Source organism: Taudactylus pleione, unplaced genomic scaffold (genome assembly GCF_031769625.1).
Source record: "Taudactylus pleione unplaced genomic scaffold, aTauple2 ptg000541l, whole genome shotgun sequence".
Classification (NCBI taxonomy): domain Eukaryota; kingdom Metazoa; phylum Chordata; class Amphibia; order Anura; family Myobatrachidae; genus Taudactylus; species Taudactylus pleione.
The window spans coordinates 1796850-1817757 of NW_028284943.1; the positions used below are offsets into that span (position 1 = coordinate 1796850).

At 43.4% G+C, this 20908-nt stretch overlaps 1 pseudogene; it reads left to right on the top strand.

Moving 5' to 3' along the window:
• Positions 1–9564: 9564 nt before the first annotated feature.
• LOC148500871 (BRCA1-associated RING domain protein 1-like) overlaps positions 9565–20908 on the top strand; it is a 70746-nt pseudogene continuing 59402 nt past the window's right edge.

Genomic DNA, 20908 nt, shown 5'->3' on the forward strand with positions numbered 1-20908 from the left:
AGTTCCATTGGCAGCCATACATGCCCACGCCATGACACTACCACCACCATGCTTCACTGATGAGGTGGTATGTTTTGGATCATGAGCAGTTCCTTTCCTTCTCCATACTCTTCTCTTCCCATCACTCTGGTACAAGTTGATCTTTGTCTCATCTGTCCATAGGATGTTGTTCCAGAACTGTAGTGGCTTTTTTAGATGTTGTTTGGCAAACTCTAATCTGGTCTTCCTGTTTTTGTGGCTCACCAATGGTTTACATCTTGTGGTGAACCCTCTATATTCACTCTTGTGACGTCTTCTCTTGATTGTTGGCTTTGACACATGTACACCTACCTCCTGGAGAGTGTTCTTGATTTGGCCAACTGTTGTGAAGGGGTTTTTCTTCACCAGGGAAATGATTCTTCTGTCATCCACCACAGATGTTTTCCGTGGTCTTCCGGGTCTTTTGGTGTTGCTGAGCTCTCTGGTGCGTTCTTTCTTTTTAAGAATGTTCCAAACAGTTGATTTGGCCACACCTAATGTTTTTGCTATCTCTCTGATGGGTTTGTTTTGATTTTTCAGCCTAATGATGGCTTGCTTCACTGATAGTGACAGCTCTTTGGATCTCATATTGAGAGTCGACAGCAACTGATTCCAAATGCAAATGTCACACCTAGAATCAGCTCCAGACCTTTTACCTGCTTAATTGATAATGAAATAACGAGGGAATAGCCCACACCTGTCCATGAAATAGCTTTTGAGTTGATAGTCTCATTACTTTTGGCCCCTTAAAAAGTGGGAGGCACATATAGAAACCGTTGTAATTCCTACACTGTTCACCTGATTTGGATGTAATTACCCTCAAATTAAATCTGAAAGTCTGCAGTTAAAGCACATCTTGTTTGTTTCATTTCAAAGCCATTGTGGTGGTGAACAGAGGCCAAAATATGAAAATTCTGTCAATGTCCCAATATTTATGCACCTGACTGTACATCAAAACTGCACACTACCACCAGTCCCACTCATCCATACTGCAGTACTGGCTCTTCCCACTGGGAAACTGTGCCACTGGGGAGTCAGGAAGGAGGCCACAGAAGAGTTACATTGTCACAAAGGTGCTCCTCTGAACTACAGAAAAAAATTGTACGTATAATACAGGTGATGGGTAAGGAACTGTATGTCCCCTATCTCCCCTACCATCGCACACACAAAGTTTTGGACATCCTCATTAGAAAGGGGTGACTCTTTATTTTCTAATTATGTGCCCCACAGAAATTATTTGGGTACATGTATGAAGCGGAGATACTCGACATTGTAGCTGCTTCTCTAAAATGGACTAAAAGTCTGACCACAGAGAAATTACTGACTTCTCCAGCAGCACCTTCACCTTGTGAAGATAACGTCGCTGCCATTGTCAGCTACAGCAATGTACCTTTATGGAGCATTTACTCAGCAACAAAAAGCTCAGCTTTTGCTCGATTGTCCCCTAATACATTGTGCCAACTGAGGATAAAGCTATGTGTTACTTACCAGTCCCACCGCCGCTTCCTGACGTCTTTGCGTATGCGCCATCAGTCCAGAATGAGATCTCCAGAATGAGACTAAAGAAGTCCAGGGATGGTGGTAGATCTACCCCATTCCTGCTTCCATTAATTTTAGTTTCCCACATTTAAGAGAGGAGTCCCCACTGTCAAATAATGTGGTCCCTTAGTAGTTACTGTCACCTGTGAAATCAATTTAAAAAACAACAACATAATTTTCAATCTGTGGATTTTATTTTGAAAACCTACATATAAAATCTTACTTTTTTGCTATATTGGGAAGGTAAATGAATGCAGACACAAGAACCACCAAGTATTTATTTGTGGTTTTTATAAAAAATATATACACATTTGCTTTAAGATCACTTTCTTAAAATTTCAATCACAAACACATGTTTAGAATTCTCTTGTGGCTGGCATTGCCCTCCCCCTTCCCTGTCTTTTCTTTGTACCCCCTACCTTTCCACGCCTGTCCTCCTTTCCCCCATCTCTCTGTACATCTATCCTCATGTCCTATCTCTTATCTAGCTCTCTCCAATGTGTGCCAGGGAGGGGGGCATTTTGTCCAGAGTCACTGTTAGACACACAAATTGGGAGGGGAGGGAGGGGGAAGTTGGGGGTAGGTGCAGGTTAGCTGTATGAGAGGAAAGGCTGTGGTATCTGGGCAGCTGCCAGTGAGACCTGTGAGGGTAGGGATGGGTGTGGGGCCTCCCTCCAGCTCTCTTCTGTACAGCTGTTAGACAGATGCCTAACAGCTTTATATAATAGATTATATTTTTAGCTGCATAATTGTCATCATTTTTTACAAGGTGTTTGCCTGATGTACCTGTTCTCTATTAGATCTATTTTTTAGATACATTATTGCAAACTATTTTTTAATTAAATAAATTACAATGTATCACACAATTACGGTTTATATTTTTTGTGTATGTGTTTCTGCAGTGCTGTGTTAATATTTTTAAGAAAACAGTTGTTTGGCCATGTTAGGTAGATTATATTTGCCATGGGAGTAGGAAAAAAAGAAAAATTTTATATTCTGAAATTGTAAGGTCTTTTGAAAAATACAAGGTATCATTTTTTTTGGTTACTGCATATAAAATTACTAATATTAATGTTAGAATTTGAGCAGTGCAAAAAGTGGCAAAAAATAGCTCAGCACAGGGATTAAGGACAATCAATAAATTAAAGTGTCGGCTTAGTAAAACTTAGAACATATATTTGGAGCGCTGTGTTAAAGGTGATAAAAATTAAATAGTGTTTAAAACATGCAAATACCTAAAATACATAAAAAATACATAAAAATAGTGTATTTTTATAGCCCTTTTTTGATAAGGGAGTCAGCAGGTCCGGTTTTTCTTTATTGGTACAGGATTCCAATATAAGCATTATGGGGGTAGGTCTACAGGCACTGTATCACGATAGCTATTTTTCCCCATCTAGTACCTCCCGGCTGGTCTCCTTTCCACTCGTGCGGCCACTTCCGGTGACGGTGTCTGCAAGCTTCCGGTTTCCCGCTGTCATCAACCAACGCGTTTCATGCATACAGCACTTTGTCATTTTAGTAAAATGTGACATAGGAAAATTATCAGATGCTACCTGCATATCCTCTCCTGGCTTCTCCAGGAGAGGAATTTATAAATAATATCTGAGGTCCAGGCAAAGTTATACAAAAGAAAACAAAATATGTGACCCTTGTGCTTCAAAATACAGTTGCAGCTCAATACCCACTAAGGTAGTCACACCACACCTTAAATAACAACGATTACAAATATATTGTGAACTTCGGCGCAACCTTCTAGGACAGAACAATAATAAAGGTTGTATAATTAAGTGTCCCAATGGTAAAAGTTAAGGACTTATATATAATTTTCGAAATAGGATACTTCTTAATCATCTAATAATTCCATAATAGTTTCAGGTGCCTTATAATCCATTTCAATATGGTCTCATTTGGTCTCCTCAGACTCCCCAATGATTAGTTTCTGCATTATACATATATAGGGAGAAAGAGAATTCCAAACATAATGAAATAATGTTTATTATAAACACAGTGGACAAAGTAGAAGCAAATACAAAATTTCAAATTCACCACCATAGAAACAAAAGGGCAGCGTACCGGATAGGACGGTGTATATATAACAGCAGGTCACATATGAACTCCTCCCGGGATAGGAACCTGGACACCAATACTTTAGATATTAATATTTCCACCCAATTGTGTCAATTACCGGTTATTTGCTCTCCTGCAGCAACGCGTTTCAACTCCGCTTGAGTCTTTTTCAAGGTGTATAATGATGGTGGCAAGTATCTATTATTTTTGCCCCTAGAAACTTCCTCATAGGTTCAGTCTGGGGACGGAGTCAGAATATTGTATAAAATTACATAGACACTTAAATTAACAGATTTCATACAGTATAAACACATAATTACATAGAGAATAAATAACCCTTTATACCTTTAAAAAGAGACTTTTCATATCTCAAAAACACATCCTGTAACTTCATTAGAACCTTAATTGCGTTCCAGTACTGGAACGCATATTAAATTATATAGTGCCGTCTTCTGGTTCCTCACTTCCAGTCCTGGCATACACCTACTTCCGGTTTCGCATTCCACCTCGTGGAACGCATTTCCGCTTGCCCGGGGCGCTCCTTATGTAAACTTCCTGTGGGCCCCTCCTCTTTATCGGAGGAAGAAAACAGAATGGCTAAATTTCATACCTTATAATAAGATTCTTATTATATTTAGCATATACAGCCCTGAAGTAAAAATACCACAGGATGCATATGAAAAAAGAGAGAGATTAAGGGACATTATACTAGTTACTGTCCCATTACGATTTCAAGTGTTCCACCTATGGACCGCATCACTAGAAAACATAGCAGTCCGTTGGTCCACATATAATGGAACATATCCCGCATATCCGAAAAACAAAAATAAGGAGGGTTAAAATGCTACATAATTATTGCATATATATATATATATAAAGTTCAATAAATTCATACCAATAAAATTATAACATTCATAAAACTTCATAAAAAATATGAGAAAACGAGAAAACATCTAAAATTAATCACTCTAACACAATAAAAGAGGTATAAGGAGTAATTGACTAAAGAAACCACTTAAGTTCAAAGTCAATATTTGAACCTTGGGGTATCAATGTTTTAATTTCATGAATTAATTTTCTTTCTGTTTGGGCAAGCACCCTATCCACATCTCTTTCCCTTCAATGGCTTTACAATTGTTTAATTTCTATCAGTGATATTCAATATGAAACGTTAACTTCACTGCCGAAGTTTACGTTTCATATCGAAGTTTTTTTTCAGCGTTAAAGTATCGGGCGCGCTCCCGCGTATCCCCGTATTCAATTTGAAATCGTCGAAAACGGGAACCTCCGAAGTTGGATTTGCGTAAAGTTACGATTTTTTCCATAAAAAATGTGTAAGACCCCCCTAAAGTTGTAAAATCATGGGGGATCACTATGGGTACCCCCGTTTTAGCCTTTAAATGAAAGTCGGTGATTTAAATAGCCGCAGCAGGTGTTTTTTTCCCGACATTGAAGAAGTGTTGCAGAAGAGCAGTTAGGTTATTTTTTTCGTTTTTTTAAGTGGTCCCATCAAATTTGGGGTACATGAAAATGGGTACTAGCATATTTTTAAGTCCCTAAAGTAAGTTTTTAAAAATTCTGCATTTGTGCACCTGCCGCTATAATTCTATTCTTCAAAACACCTGCCGCATACTTGCAGAATAGCCCTGAACCTATTTCCCTATTGTTAAAAAATTTTTTCCATTTTTTTTTTTTCACCCCAATTTTTAAAAACATTTTTTGGGGTGTCCCTATTTTTTTTTAAACCCAAATTTATTTTTTTAAGGGTGTCCCGATTTTTTGTAGGACATTTTTTTTGAACATTTCCTTTTAAGGGGACATTCCCAAAACGACAGGCTATTTTTTATAAGCCTACACCCCCAAACTCCTATTCTGCTTTTTTTTTCACTTGCTATAGTCCTTAGAAAAATTATCCCTGTTTTTCAAAAAATTACCCTTGAGCCCATTTAAGGAAAAAAACGGGAATTTTCGGGAAATATGCCTGGGACCCCCCTAAAGATGTCCTGACATGGGGTATCACTATGGGTAACCCCGTTATTGCCTGCTTAAGAAAGTCGGGGTTTTAAATAGCTTTGCAAGGTGTTTTTCCCTGCCGCAGCTATTAGAAACCCCGACTTCCTTCAGGAGTTAAAAATGGGGGTACCCATAGTGATCCCCCATGTCTAGACATCATTAGGGGGGGTCCCTAGAATATTTTCCGAAAATTCCCGTTTTTGTTAACCTTTAAAAAAAATTTTAATAAATGTAGGAAAAAAATGACATAAGGTCCCCCCCCAAAAGCCAAACCAGCCCCAGGCTAGCCAGCCAGTGGTGGTTTCTAAAAATACGGGAAACAAAATGTGTAGGGTTCCACCGTATTTTAGAAACCAACACCAGGCTGCAGGGACTAGTGCTGGTTTTAAATATAGGGGGCAAAAACGACGTGGGGTACCCCCTATATTTAAGACCAGCACCAGACCCAACCGACCGGGGTGCAATGCCACAGCCCGGAGACCCAATCACCGGGGCTCCAGGTCCAAAGCATTACACCCCAAGTCGGTCAGCGCAAGCCGGTGATCCCCCCCAAAAAAGGGTCCCCCCTCTCTCGAGCACCACAGGCTTACGCTGAAGCCTGGGGCTCATCCCCATACCCCTGGAGCGGTGGGTATGGGGCTAATAGGGGGGCCAAATAATGTAAACCTATTGTACTTTACAGTGGAACTACAAGTGCCAGCATGCCTGCCATTTTGCACTTGTGGAACTACAAGTGCCAGCAGACATGCGGCACCTGTAATTTCACTGTGAAATAAATAGTTAAAAAAAGACAAAACACACACACCGTGCCCAGTATAAGTTTATTACACACACCTACCCATTCACACATACTTACCTATACCAGATGTTCGGTCCCCTTGTCAAGTAGAGATCCATGGTAGCTGGCCCTGCAAGAAAGATTTCATACTCGCCTACATCCAGCGCTGGTCTCCGCAATAATCCATGGGTGTTTTAAAACAAAAAAACGTGTTACCCGATCCACGCTACAAGCTATCTGTATGTGTGTTGTCACACATACACATAGCTCCCGAATGGCCGCTGCCGGGACTTCACGGGGCATTGCAGTCCCATCAGCCAATCAGCGGCAGCGCTCACTGTAGAGCGCCCGCTGATTGGCTTCGGCAACTGACAGTTCCCACGTGGGCTGATTCACCAACGTGGGAACTGTCAGTTGCCGGAGCCTATCAGCGGCCGCGCTACAGTGAGCGCTGCCGCTGATTGGCTGATGGGACTGCAATGCCCCGTGCGTGGCCATTTGGGAGTTATGTGTATGTGTGACAACACACATACACATAGCTTGTAGCGTGGATCGGGTAACACGTTTTTTTGTTTTAAAACACCCATGGATTACTGCGGGACCAGCGCTGGATGTAGGTGAGTATGAAATCTTTCTTGCAGGGCCAGCTACCATGGATCTCTACTGGACAAGGGGACAGAAACTTCTGGTATAGGTAAGTATGTGTGAATGGGTAGGTGTATGTAATAAACTTATACTGGGCACGGTGTGTGTGTTTTGTCTTTTTTTAACTATTTATTTTACAGTGAAATTACAGGTGCCGCATGTCTGCTGGCACTTGTAGTTCCACAAGTGCAAAATGGCAGGCATGCTGGCACTTGTAGTTCCACTGTAAAGTACAATAGTGTTACATTATTTGGCCCCCCTATTATCTCCATACCCACCAAGCAAGGGGTATGGGGAAGAGCCCCAGGCTTCAGCGTAAGCCTGTGGTGCTCGGGAGAGGGGGGACCCTTTTTTGGGGGTCCCCGACTCCCCCAAGATCACCAGCTTGCGCTGACCGACTTGGGGTGTAATGCTTTGGACCTGCAGCTCCGGTGATTGGGTCTCCGGGCTGTGGCATTACACCCCGGTCGGTTGGGTCTGGTGCTGGTCTTAAATATAGGGGGTACCCCACGTTGTTTTTGCCCCCTACATTTAAAACCTGCACTAGTCCCTGCAGCCTGGTGTTGGTTTCTAAAATACGGTGGAACCCTACACATTTTGTTCCCCGTATTTTTAGAAACCACCACTGGCTGGCAAGCGTGGGGCTGGTTTGGCTTTTGGGGGGGGACCTTATGTCATTTTTTTTCTAAATTTTTACACATTTTTTTAACAGGTTAACAAAAACAGGAATTTTCAGGAAATATTCTAGGGACCCCCCCTAATGATGTCTAGACATGGGGGATCACTATAGGTACCCCCATTTTTAACTCCTGAAGGAAGTCGGGCTTTCTAATAGCCGCAGCAAGTGCATAAATGCGACTTTGAAGAAAGTGGTACAGAAGAGCATTTAGAATTTTTGGGGGGGAAAAATAACTATGCCCAGCAAATTTGGGGTACTTGAAAATGGGGGTCAGCATATTTTAAAGTTGCTAAAGACTTGAAAAAATCATGAAAAACCCACTTGTGCAAGGAGCGGCAATGAAAAAAACACCTGGGGCGTACTTGGGGACCCCCCCAGAGTCAAGTTCACTATTTTTTAACTTTGTTCCCCAACATTTTTTTTTTTGGCCCCCAAATTCAAAGTGCTTTTTTTGGGGTGTCCCGATTTTTTATTTTTATTTTTTTGACACAGATTGTTTCAAAGGGTCATTCTGAAGGGTGCAGGCTATTTTTTTAAGCCTGCACCCCTAAACCCCAATTCTGCACTTTTTTTCGACACCTATTCAATGGTGAAAACTTATTCCCGTTTTTTAACTTCGACTTTTCAAAAATGCGATAAGTCTTTGATATTGAATACAGTGTAAAAGTAAAACCTGCGATAATGATGTCATAATTGCGATATTAACGCAAAAACGATGTTATCGCACCCATATTGAATACCCCTGTATATCTTTAAAAAATGTATACAAAAAAGTTATACAAAAGTAACAGTACAGTGCTTCTAATAGTATAATACACCAATCAGCCTTAACATCAAAACCACTTATAGTTGAAATTAATAACATTGTTAAAATGGCACCTGTCAAGAGATGGGATATACAGTATTAGGCAGCAAGTGAACAGTCAGTTGTTGAAGTTGGTGTGTTAGAAGCAGGGAAAGTGGGCAAGCAAAAGGATCTGAGTGTCTTTTATGATGGTTGGACGACTGGGTTAGAGCATCACCAAAATGACAGGTCTTGTAAGGTGTTCCCGGTAAACTGTGGTTAGTACCTACCAAAAGAGGGTCAAGGAAAGACAAACAGTGAACCGGGGACAAGGCCATGGGCACCCAAGGCTCATTGATGCATGGTGACCAAAACAAGCCCGTCTGGTCCTATCCTACAGAGTTTCTGCAGCACAAATAGCTTGCTATGATAGAAATGTGTCATAGAATATATTGCAGCTTACTGCATATGGGCTATGTAACTGCAGGCTGGTTATAGTGCCCATGCTGACCCCTGTCCACCGCTGAAAGCACCTACAATGGGCACGTGAGCATCAGAACTGAACCATTGAGCAATGGAAGAAGATGGCCTGGCCTGATGAATCACATTTTCTTTTACACCATGTGATCAGCCAGGTGCATGTGCGTCATTTGCTTGCAGAAGGATGATCTATGGCAAAAAGGCAAGCTGGAAGAGACCGTGTGATGCTCTGGGAATGTTCTGCTGGGAAACATTAGGTCTTGCCATTCATGTGGATGTTACTTTGATATGTACCACCTACCTAAACATTGTTGCAGACAAAGTATACCCCTTCCTGGCAATGGTATTCCCTGATGGCAGTGGTCTCTTTCAGCAGCATAAGGTGCCCTGCCACAATGCATTACTGGTATATGTGTGGAAAACTGAGCTTAGTGTTACCACCTTTTCATTTACAGATTCCCAAACAGGGGGCATGACCAGGTAATATAGCTAAAATTGCAGTAGGGTTACAAACATTTTATTTCCCCCGGTCACCCTGGCTGCCTCTGTCACATGACTATGCCGCTCAGAGTGCGCTCTGGGAACCGGCTCCCAGACGCCAGCACCGGCAGGGACTCCTTTACCATGAGGGATCTACCTGACGAGCCAGACACGGGCAGCACTGTGGGAGCTGGAGGGGAGGCTGCGCTGCTCTGTATGTTTGTCAATCTTAAAGGAGCCCATGTGCTTGGGTGGTTGTGAACGTGTTTTGTAGGGTATGTGTGGATGAAAGCATGGAAAATGAGTGCCCTGTTTGCCATACTCCAGCATTGGTAAAAGATGTGCAGATCAACAGGCAGCTTGACAACATTATTCAGCTTTGCAGTAAACTGAATAGCCTACTGGATAAGGAACAAAAAGCTGGAAATAAAATGGATTTATGTCCAGATGTATCAAAGTGAACACTACTGAAGGAGAAGGAGAATGCAAGAGAAAACAGATAAAGATGTGGTTTAGCCCCCGGAGACAGAAGGTGAGATACATCTTGGAGCGCAGAGAGACCAGTCGGGAGATCCCTTCAGACTATGAACAAGCTCCATTTTGCCCATGTTATGATTTTGTCTCTTCTTCACCCAATGTGGAGCCTGTCCAAAAGAAAAGTGTCAAGAAAACTAAGGCCCTCATTCAAAGCCGCACGTTAACAACAGTACGCTCGTTGCGTTCCGATGTTGACTAACCGCGCATGCGTCGGTGTTACACTGCGCATGTGCGTACGGCAGATTGCGGGTTTTTTTTCTCTCGTTCCTAAAATAGCGTACAGGAAGTGACATGTCAAATGTGATTGACAGAACAGGGCGTTTTTGGGTGTTGACGGGGGTGGAGATGAAAAAACGCAGGCGTGGCGAGGCGTTTTTGGGGCGTACATACATTAGCAGATGCGAACGTCAAATGTGTTCGGACCGTCTCATACGTCACTGGAACATCCGCTTTCCCTTCAAAATGCTCACACAGCTTAGGGTCAGGATTACTCGACCACATTGGCGATGGCCTTCTCCTCCGTCCCGGGACTCAACGATGGTGCTGCGATTAATCGCGGCTGGTCTGTAAAGTAATTAGTGTTGGATTGAAAACCGGCTTGGTATGTGTTTGGAAAGCAGTTTATTGGGATAGCACAAAAGCGTACGCAGGTGGAAATCAGAGCTGCTAATGTCATGATTACACAATCAATTAGCGTACATTTTGGGTGTTTTATTTTGGCCACAATTTGTTGGTTATGGCCTATTGTAACAATAATGTCATCATGTTTTAATTAGCTCCCCTTTTTTTTGGTTTACTGTGGAATTTGCATCGCTATGTGATTTTTAAAACGTTCCTTAAAGAGGCCTTTTTTTTTTTTTAAGAGGGTCAGTTTTTGCCTTTAGGGCCAGGATTAAATGTAACCCATTTGGACAATAATGTCACAATACAATCTCAGTTTTGTTTTAAATTTATTGTTTAAACACAAACAAATTGGCCTAATATTTTTTGGCCTTTTTTTTGTGGCAAAGATATTTGTAAAAAAAAAAAAAAGCCATAACTGGTAACATAAACGTAAATACCAAATTTTAAAAAATTTCACAAGAAAGGAGAGGGAAGTTTTGACCAGAAAGGAATATGAGCCAAGCACAGAAGGAGTGTGGGAAAAGTCGCCATTGCTGTCACCGTTTTCTCGCCCGTTTGGCTGGGTGAGGGTGGGCGCCAGACCGGGTCCGGGATGCCATCGGGCTGGCCTGTCCAGAGGCAGATGTTGTGGCCTCTGGACTAGGCACAGGGCTAGGCACATTTGGAGTATTGGCTGATGTTGTGCCAGAGGTGGAGGATCCGGATGTTCCGGCAGGAAGGGAGGTCGGCTCCACCATGTGCTGGCGAACGAGCTGCTCCAGGGCATCGGCGATGCGGATGTTGGCCCTGGTATTTTCCGCCAGGGCCTGAGCAATGGTCACGTTGGCCGCAGCATTTTGCTCCAGGGCCTCAGCCACCCGTATCAGACTGGCGTCCATCCTCTGCAGAATCTCCGTATGGAAATCCGATTTAAAATTGAGTTCTGTGAGGAGGCCCACTGCCTGCGAGGGGGCACGCCCTGGACTGGCTTCTGCAAGGGCCTCAGCCGGATGTACTGGTTCCTCCCCTGCAGAGCCAGCAGAAATTCTGCGGCCAAGGCTCCCCTCTGGAGCAGACTCATCCGCCTCTGTCTCTGTTAGGAAAAATGCGCAAAGACTCACATTAGAATCTACATATTGGCACAATAGCATTTCAGAGTTGGTGACATCACAAGACTTACCTTGGCCAACATGAGGAGCCGCAAAGTCTGGCATGTCCGTATCCATGTTGGACACGCCAAACACCTCCACAGCCTGCACACACCCCTGTGCCAGCTCTTCTAAGTCTGTCAACTCCAATGACACAGGGGTGGGACCCCCACCTGTCCCCCTTGCATGCCTAGCCCTGTCGGCAAGTTTTTGCTTGAGACGATATTTGAAGTCTGCCCATCTGTGGAATGAAATTGGAACCATTATCCTTTGTTTTACAATGGGGTTTGTTTATAGGATGGGAAAGTGTTTACTTACCGCCGTTTGACATCCCGGGCTAGACGGACATAATCACCCACCCTATTGACAGCAACGGCGACCTCCTCCCACATTCTCCACTTCTGGCTTTGGCTCATATTCCTGGCTGCCTGGGGCAGGATGTCAACGCACTTCTGGATCAAAACCTCCATCTCCTTGCTTGTGAAATGTGGCTGCCTTTTTTTTTTGGCAGCTTTGGCGGGTTGACTGGGGCCAGCAGTCTCTTCCATGTCATCCTCCTCACCTATTTGGGTAAATATGCAGATTTAGCCACTTCACAACTTGCACAATATTATGTTTTAAAAGAATCATTGAGACAAAATGCATGAAGGCCTTACCGCCGGATTTTTGGCCATTGTTTCCCTGGTCTGAAGCCATGTCTCTGCTTCCAGAATGAAATCAACCAGAAATTAAATGTGATTTCGTGACGTATTTATACATGCGTCCTTAGTTTGCGGCCGCATCATTGATTGTGCGTCCCTATGATTCATCCTTAATTTGTGCGGGAAAATAAACACTATTTATGGCTTGGTGTGTGTGGAGTCGAGGTTGCGTTGTTGGATTGTTGGCGGTTAAGTTGGTTGGATTTGGTTGTTTGCGGTTGGAGGATTTGGCTGAGTTTTTTTTTGTTTTGTTTTGCTACAGTTGTTTTGGTTTTCCGTTCGCATTTGTTTGGTTTATTTTTTTCCATCGTTTCCTGATTTGGTAAGTTTTGTGCAGTCTAATTTGTGGCCAATTGGTGTCTACTTCTGGTTTTTGGTTTTAGATATTTTTTTTTACACTAATTTCATCTATTTTAGTTTGTTTTGGCTTTCGGACCCAAAGACCTTTTTGTTGGAAATCTTATATATTCGAGTTTGGTAAGTCCATTATTTTTCTTGCATTTGCGAACTAATTAACGCATTTTTGACTGTTGGTGTAGTGACTTGCATTTGCGAACTAATTAACGCATTTTTGACTGTTGGTGTAGTGACTTGCATTTGCGAACTAATTAACGCATTTTTGACTGTTGGTGTAGTGACTTGCATTTGCGAACTAATTAACGCATTTTTGACTGTTGGTGTAGTGACTTGCATTTGCGAACTAATTAACGCATTTTTGACTGTTGGTGTAGTGACTTGCATTTGCGAACTAATTAACGCATTTTTCGAGGCTTATTCATCATGTAAACCAGTTTTGCTTTTCCCTTTTCCATTTTTGGGGTCCATTTGACCCCTATTTGACGTACGGTGTGCAATGTTGTTTTCATCGATGGCCAAATGTGTGTTTCGCCTATTTTATGTGTTGGCTTGCACCAATTTGACAAACATAAAATCACCCTCTAAATTTTTGATGTCTCATTTTTGGCTTTTTTACAGTTTATAGGTATCATGACAATACCCCGGCATGTAAGCAGCTATGGATGGTATCATAAAGCTAAGTTGTTTTATGTTACTTTTGGGGTGGCTCAAAAGCCTTACATTGTAAACTTTGAATTTCAGGTAGATCTGGGGCGAATTGTTCTGGCCCTGCTCCCGGAAGACGACCAACCTCAAACTCGTCCCAGGCGTAGGCATCGTAGGCATGCAAGGCCCCAGATATTTCGAACACGTGTCACCCTTTTTGGAATGCCCGATGATGAGGTTTTAAGACGCTACCGTCTACCTCCCAAAATCATCATAGACACTCTCTCATTAATAGAAAGTGATCTGGAGCGGCAAATTGACAGTCCAACAGCAATACCACCACTGACGCAATTTATGGCGGTGTTACATTTCTGTGCCTCAGGATCGTTTCAAACAACGGTGGGAATAGTGGCGGGCATCTCCCAATCCTCCTTTTCCCGGATCCTGAGGGCAGTGATGGAGGCACTTTTCAAGCACCTCCATCATTTTATTAAAATGCCTTTGGATATGGGTGCCCTTAGTGTGGCCAAGGCCAATTTTTACCAAATAGCTGGCTTCCCACACATCATAGGGGTTGTGGATGGTACTCACATACCACTTCAGCCTCCAGCACGGCTGGAGGCAATATTTAGAAACAGGAAACACTATCACTCCCTGAATGTAATGGTGGTATGTGATGCCTCCCTCCAGATCCTGTCCCTGAATGCTAAATTACCAGGAAGTGCTCATGACTCCTTCGTCATCCGGCAATCAGGGATATGGCAGAAATTAACCAACCTACAAGCTGGTGATGCGTGGCTTCTGGGTAAGTGGAGACCTTTAGTACATAACAATGTTAAGCTTGATACACAGTGTTCCTGATGTTGTCTTTTTTTTTTCACAGGAGACAGTGGATACCCTTGCATGTCCTGGCTGCTCACTCCTTATTTGGCTCCCACACCAGGGCCACAAAGTGCGTATAATTCCGCACTTACAGCCACCAGGCAAGTGGTGGAGCGCTGTATCGGCCTTTTAAAAGGCCGATTCAGATGCCTCCACCGCTCTGGTGGCGAGCTCATGTATGTGCCGGATATGGTGTCTAAAATTGTGGTCCTGTGTGGGATATTTCACAACATTGCCATAAGGAGTGGTGTCCCAATGCAGCCAGAGGATGCCTTACCTGAGGATGGCCCCCCCGAGGTTGGTCGGAGGTCAGTATGTGGGGGGGCCATACGCGATGATGTGGTGGCCAGATTTTTTAGGTAAGTTGTAACAAAACTACAGTGTTTATACCTAATGTGTTTGTGTTTGTTTGCGAACATCTAATTTTGTGTTATTTTTCTCACCATCTTCTGTTTGTTCACATAATCTTTGGCACTCCAACGCTCACTACTTCCTGCTACCCTTACCAAACCTGGATCTGGTCCTTTTGGGCATATATTCTGGAACCCATATCGCAACGCCATGTTTGTGGAATCATGTTGCCATGGTCCTTCGTCAACCAGTTCTTGATTTTTAGTTTTTATTTAATTATTTCTTGGTATGTGTTGTATTTGAATTTATCACTGTGTTCTTTTTTTGGGAGTGACCACTTTGTTTTCTCTGTTATGTTGTGAATAAATGTTTGGAGAGTGAAATGGTCTTCCTTTTTTGGGACGTTAACAGCAAGTGTAACCAGGTTAACACAAGTTACATTTGACTAAGGGGTAATCCAGTACTGACGCCAGTTGAGCTAAACTGAAATATGTTTTCAGCTTCCCAAACCACACCAAAAGGAAGCCTGGCCCAACCTTGGGATTTGTAAGATTGGCCTAAGCAGCTTGCGCACCAACTAGGAACCTGTAAAATGTAGAAATATGTAATTGACACTACACCCAAAAAGGGAAATGACATTGTTACTGTTATGTGTTTCTTGTGTCTGTTTGACATACAAAGACAAAACACAATCTAACTTTTAAAAAAGGGAAATCCTTGCAGGAACAGTCTACTTATGTCATGCTAAACTATCTTGGTTTTGGATGTAAAAAATGAGCCAGAACGTATATTTGTCGGAAAAAATTTATTTGGAAACGTTAACAAAAATAAAAAAACTACTGGCGAAGGAGGCCAGACAGCCGGTCGAGGCCCACCAGAATGCCAATTACATGTTGGCGCATCTGGCCCACACAATCCGCCACCTCTTGCCGACGCCTCTGTTCCTCTGTGGGTGAGAAAAGTGTGTGGGTTAATACAACAATAGGGAATCCACATAAAAAAAAAAAAAAAAACAACGAAATCACTCCTAAACCTAAAAAAAAAAAAAAAAAAAGGGGGGGGCTGCCAAAAATACAAGGCCTATGTACAAATTCCCACAGGTGTGATATGTGTATGTTGAAATCACCAGGAAGAGGTAAAGGCAAACTGTAAAATCACCAAAAGTCAAGCCACAAAAACACGAAGAAAGGCACGACACATGATTACATACAAACAGTTTGTGCTTTAAAAAAAACAAAATAAAAACATACCGGGAGCCAAAACGGGAGCTCCGGAAATGCCTCCATGATCCTCCTCGGAGGATCCGTCATTCCCCAAATAATGGGGAGGAGTTATGATGGACTCCGGGGAGGGGGTAATTGGAAGAGGGGTGGGTGGAGGAGAGGGGGAAGTGGGACGGAGGGGAAGGAGGCCCGACATTTCCGGGAGAGGGTCTGGGAAGGATGGGGAGGAGTGGGGAATAGGGGAAAGATTTGGGGTGGAGTGTTGGCTGGGGGTTGGGGATAGTGTCCGGGAACGCCGTCTGGACGGACGGTGATGGCGGAGTCTTGGCTGTCCCCCTAAAATATGTCAACGAAATTGCGGTTAGTTTATGGACAAATCCGGGGACCAAAACTAAAAAAAAAAAAAAAACCAAAAAATAAGCCAAATAGGAGTAGAATGAATAAATCAGAAAGAGAGGGAAAACATGCACACGCAGATATGAGTACAAATAATAAATAGGACAGACAGGAAAACATGCACACGCAGATATGAGTACAAATAAGAAATAGGACAGACAGGAAAACATGCACACGCAGATATGAGTACAAATAAGAAATAGGACAGACAGGAAAACATGCACACGCAGATATGAGTACAAATAAGAAATAGGACAGAGAGGAAAACATGCACACGCAGTTTGACCCACAAACACAAACATTAAAACCACAATACATAACACTTACTTTCCAGGATCTGCATGCGAAAGCATGCCAGCAAGCGGGGCGTTCGCCGTTGCAGGTCGGACCACCTGCGCTCCAGCTGCCCGATGTTGCGGCGTGAGCCGAAGGACCGCAGGCGGGACCGTGCCTCCGCATACGCGGAGCGCTTCTGCCGGTTGGTCATGGGTTGAGGTTGGCTGGTGATCCGGCGATCCATGACCTCCGTAAGCACCAGCAGCTCGCGCCTGGTGAATGCGGAGGCTCTCATGATGGCAATGGTGTTTTTCTTAAAAAACATTTTTGATAAAGTGTGTAAAAATTTTCTGATTGGCTAATGTATTTTGGAAATTAACAGGAGCAATTTTATTGGTTAGTGTATGAGTCATGTGTTCGACAGGGCCAGAAATCTCTGGAGAGTTATGATAGGCTTGATGCAGTGACATGCGTAAGCAAATGTAAATAAAGAAATGAACCCAGAGAAATATGCGGGGATCCACAGCAATAGAACAATTGTTTAATTGTGGTTCACATGTTTTTTGAACAATAAAAGCGAATGTTTCATCCGTACGTATTCTGCGGGTAAACACAAACACGGACAAGAGTAAAGTTTCTTGCATTGTGTGGAAAAAAAACAAACAATTAAGCTAATTGATACATTGATTGGCATGATACGATTGATGGAGGTAGGCAGAATAAAGGAGCAGGTAATCGACATCTGACAAGGCCACTTCCTGTTTATACTTGTGCGTGCGTTCCTTTCAAGCCATTTCGGGGATGTACGCTCGCTATTTCGTATGCTCGTTAGTTAGAGGAGGGGTCGTCAGAGCTTAGGGAGGAATTTTAGATGCGAACGAAAATACGAGCGAGCCATTGAATTTAAATATTTTTGTACGTACGCCTAACGTACGTGCGCCCGCTTGCGAGTGGGTCTGAATGAGGGCCTAAGATAACGAGGAAGAGGACACTGAAAGATATCAACCAGGAATGGGGCTTTATGTCACAGAAGAGATCGGAAGGCATCAACAAGAACTGCACTTTGCGACACAGGATCAAAGTAACGAAAACTTCAAGGAAAGTGAGTTATTGATTCCAAACAGATCCGTCTCATTTTGCAGTGCTCCTGTTGTGCATTAGACAATCGATGTTGCACAACAAAGTGACTACAAATGTAATACACTGGATGAAAATGAGAGCAGTTTGGAGGAACCTACTGAAGACCATACTAATAATAGAGACCCCAATCAATTGCAAACTGAGTCTTGTGCTTCAGACATCTATTGTTGTGAAGCAAAGTGACTATAACTGTGGGCCACTGGTTAAAAAAAACCTGGATGAAAATGAGAGCAGGTCGGAGGAGTGTATCGAAGTCCAAACTAACAACAGTGACAGTGATCTATTAAAATCTGAGTCCCCTGTACGCCAGGCTCCGTTGAACAAGACAGTGGCTACAACAGTGATCTAATAAACATAAATGCAAAAACCAATAACGAGACCAAGTCAGAGGAACCTACAAGAGAGCAGCCCAATATTAGGAAATCTGTAAGATGTACAAGACTAAGGAACATTTCCTCTGGGAGCCCCAAGAGAGAGAACAAGATTCATGTAAAACGCAAGCATCACCCATCTGGATCTCCTGCTTTTGGCGCTTCAAAACGTCTCAGAAAAAAAGAACTTGGGTCTGCGGATGATTTAAGTCCTGAGAGGTCTACCTATGGGCCGGCTAAGAATGGAATAGATGGCGAGCGAAAACCTGTACCAGCAGAAACGCCTTCAATGCCTTCTTCTCGTAATAAAGATGGCAGAAGAACAAACCAAACTGGTACCAACATTCAGACATCCCAGAGTAATTTTTCAATCACGAAGATAAATCACGAGGGTGAGACAATGCTCCATGTAGCTTCTATCAAGGGGGACTTGCAAGCAGTGGAGGAACTTCTGATGAGTGGGGTTTACCCAAATGTTAAGGACAATGCTGGATGGACACCTTTGCATGAGGCGTGTAACCATGGACACTCAGACATGGTCAAGTTGCTGCTTCAGTACAAGGCTCTAGTGAATACTATGGGGTACCAAAATGACACGCCTCTCCATGATGCTTCTAGAAATGGACATCTAGCCATTGTCCTGCTTCTGCTCAGCTACAGAGCATCGCAAGACGCAGTTAATATTTTCGATTTGCGACCTGTGGACTATGCTGAAACAGAGGAGATGAAGTCGGTTTTACTGCAAACACAGACAAACAAGGAGCCACTTCTGCAGTGCCCTGCTCAAAGTTCATGCCAGTCCAGGGAAGGAGGTGCTCTTCTTCTAGCTAGCGGTCTGTCCTCTGCTTAGAGGGCTGATTTCACCAAGCTTGTTGAACTGCTTAGGTTGGTGATGAGCCCATGCTCCGAAATCGTATGTATTTGTGTGTATTTGTTTCCTTAAAAAATTATATTAAAAGTTGTATTTTAACAGTTTTTTCAAGATAAGAGTGCACCAAACAAGGAGTCTAGCTTTAATTGGTCCGCATCTTGGATCAGTCTCTGTATATATAACAATTTTTATTTGTCAGATTTCAGGCTATTTTCTTACCAAACTAATAAAGAGCCCCATCATGCCCCTTTATTTGCCAGTCCAGAACCCCTCATGTCTCAAAAATTCCTCAGTTCCCAATCATGGTCATTTGTCTCAGAACTGCCATATGCCACTGTATATGCCTCCGTGCCATCCCTCTCATGTCCCATATATGCCTTTCAGCCTCCTCATACACATATATATGCATGCTCCAGAGCCCCCTAACGCCCTATCTTGCGAGACCATCTCAGAGCCCCTCTATATGCCCCTTTATATGCCTCAGAGCCAGCCCTCATGCCACTTCATATGCCGGTCATCCCTTCGTGCCTATATATGCCTCAGAACAAAGCGTAAGTTCACACCAGATGCCATTAGGTGAAATAGATGGAGATGCCCATCCTTCCCCTCGGTGGCTCTGGCTTACGTATGTGACAATGTCTGTCGGCACATGCGCAGTAACACAGCCTCAGGAGGAAGTAATGTGATCCCAGTGACTCATCAATGGTACATCTGGGTGAATAAAGATTCCTTATTGCCATAAGGAATCTTTATTTTTGGGTGTTGGCCGCAAATGATAATAAATAGAGCCTTAAAAGTTTTATTGTAACATATAGTGCACTACCTTAAAACAACTACTGCTCTCCTTCCTTTCATTATATAAGACACAACAGCAGTTGGTGTAGCTCACTGTATACACACTGTGATGTCCCCCACACATTCCAGGACATTTCAACTCAAGGCCCTGGAGGGGGGTCCACTAAGGGGGCTTGTAAACAAGGAATGCAGTCAGCAGTGACTGCATCAATTCACTTATAAAATATGTGGAGAGATCTACTTCTTCTCAGCAGCCCCCTGGGTCCTAGGTGCCTCCTTGACAGCTGGTGCCCAGAGGCCAATGCTTCCACTGCCTCTGGCAGTTACGCCACTAGAGCTTCCTTGTAATGTCACATTTTTACGGGCCCATTTATTAATGATTGCATTTGCAATGCGATCTGGGAGTGCGCCCATGATTGTATTGTAGGATGCGATCATATCTCCCGGATGTAACAAAAAGCACATACAGGGAGTGAAATTACTGCGTCAGTGGTCTCTTCACTCATGTGTCAGGACTCCAGCGCATGCGTGGTCTACAGAGCCCGCATGCACCACGGCCATTGCCATGGGAGGGTTTTTATGGAACCCTCTACCAGTAGTTTTTGCAATCTGTAGCTCATAGGCTACAGCGGGCTACTGCCATCTTCTGATGGCAGTAACTGTGGGGCCAATCTCCAAAATACATCGCATTCTGAAAGTTGGTTAATATGGCAGCATCAAATCCCTCATAGAAACCTATGGGGGTGGCAGTTTCCAGCGGAAATGGAGGGATCGCAGCAGGTATAGGAGACTTCTGCTGTGGTCCCTCTGTTATACATTAGGGGGATACTAAATATTTGTGGTTACCCCCCAAAAACTGGTGTTTTCAAGGTAGAAGCTGCAAATATTTATTGATAAATGGGCCCATCTCAGAGTAGTAGGAGGCTTTACCCACACTTGTTTACAACCTCCTCTCCCATAGCCTGTCCCTTACCACTGCTGGAGCTGCCTGCGCTATAAACCAGCCCTTTGCTTCCATCCAGGGCCGGCTCCATGGGTAGCCCTGTGCCGGAGTCCTCTAAAGCGCCCCATGTGCGACTGAAAATTGGAGCGTGACCTAATTACCATAGACCATGCCCCCTAAGTG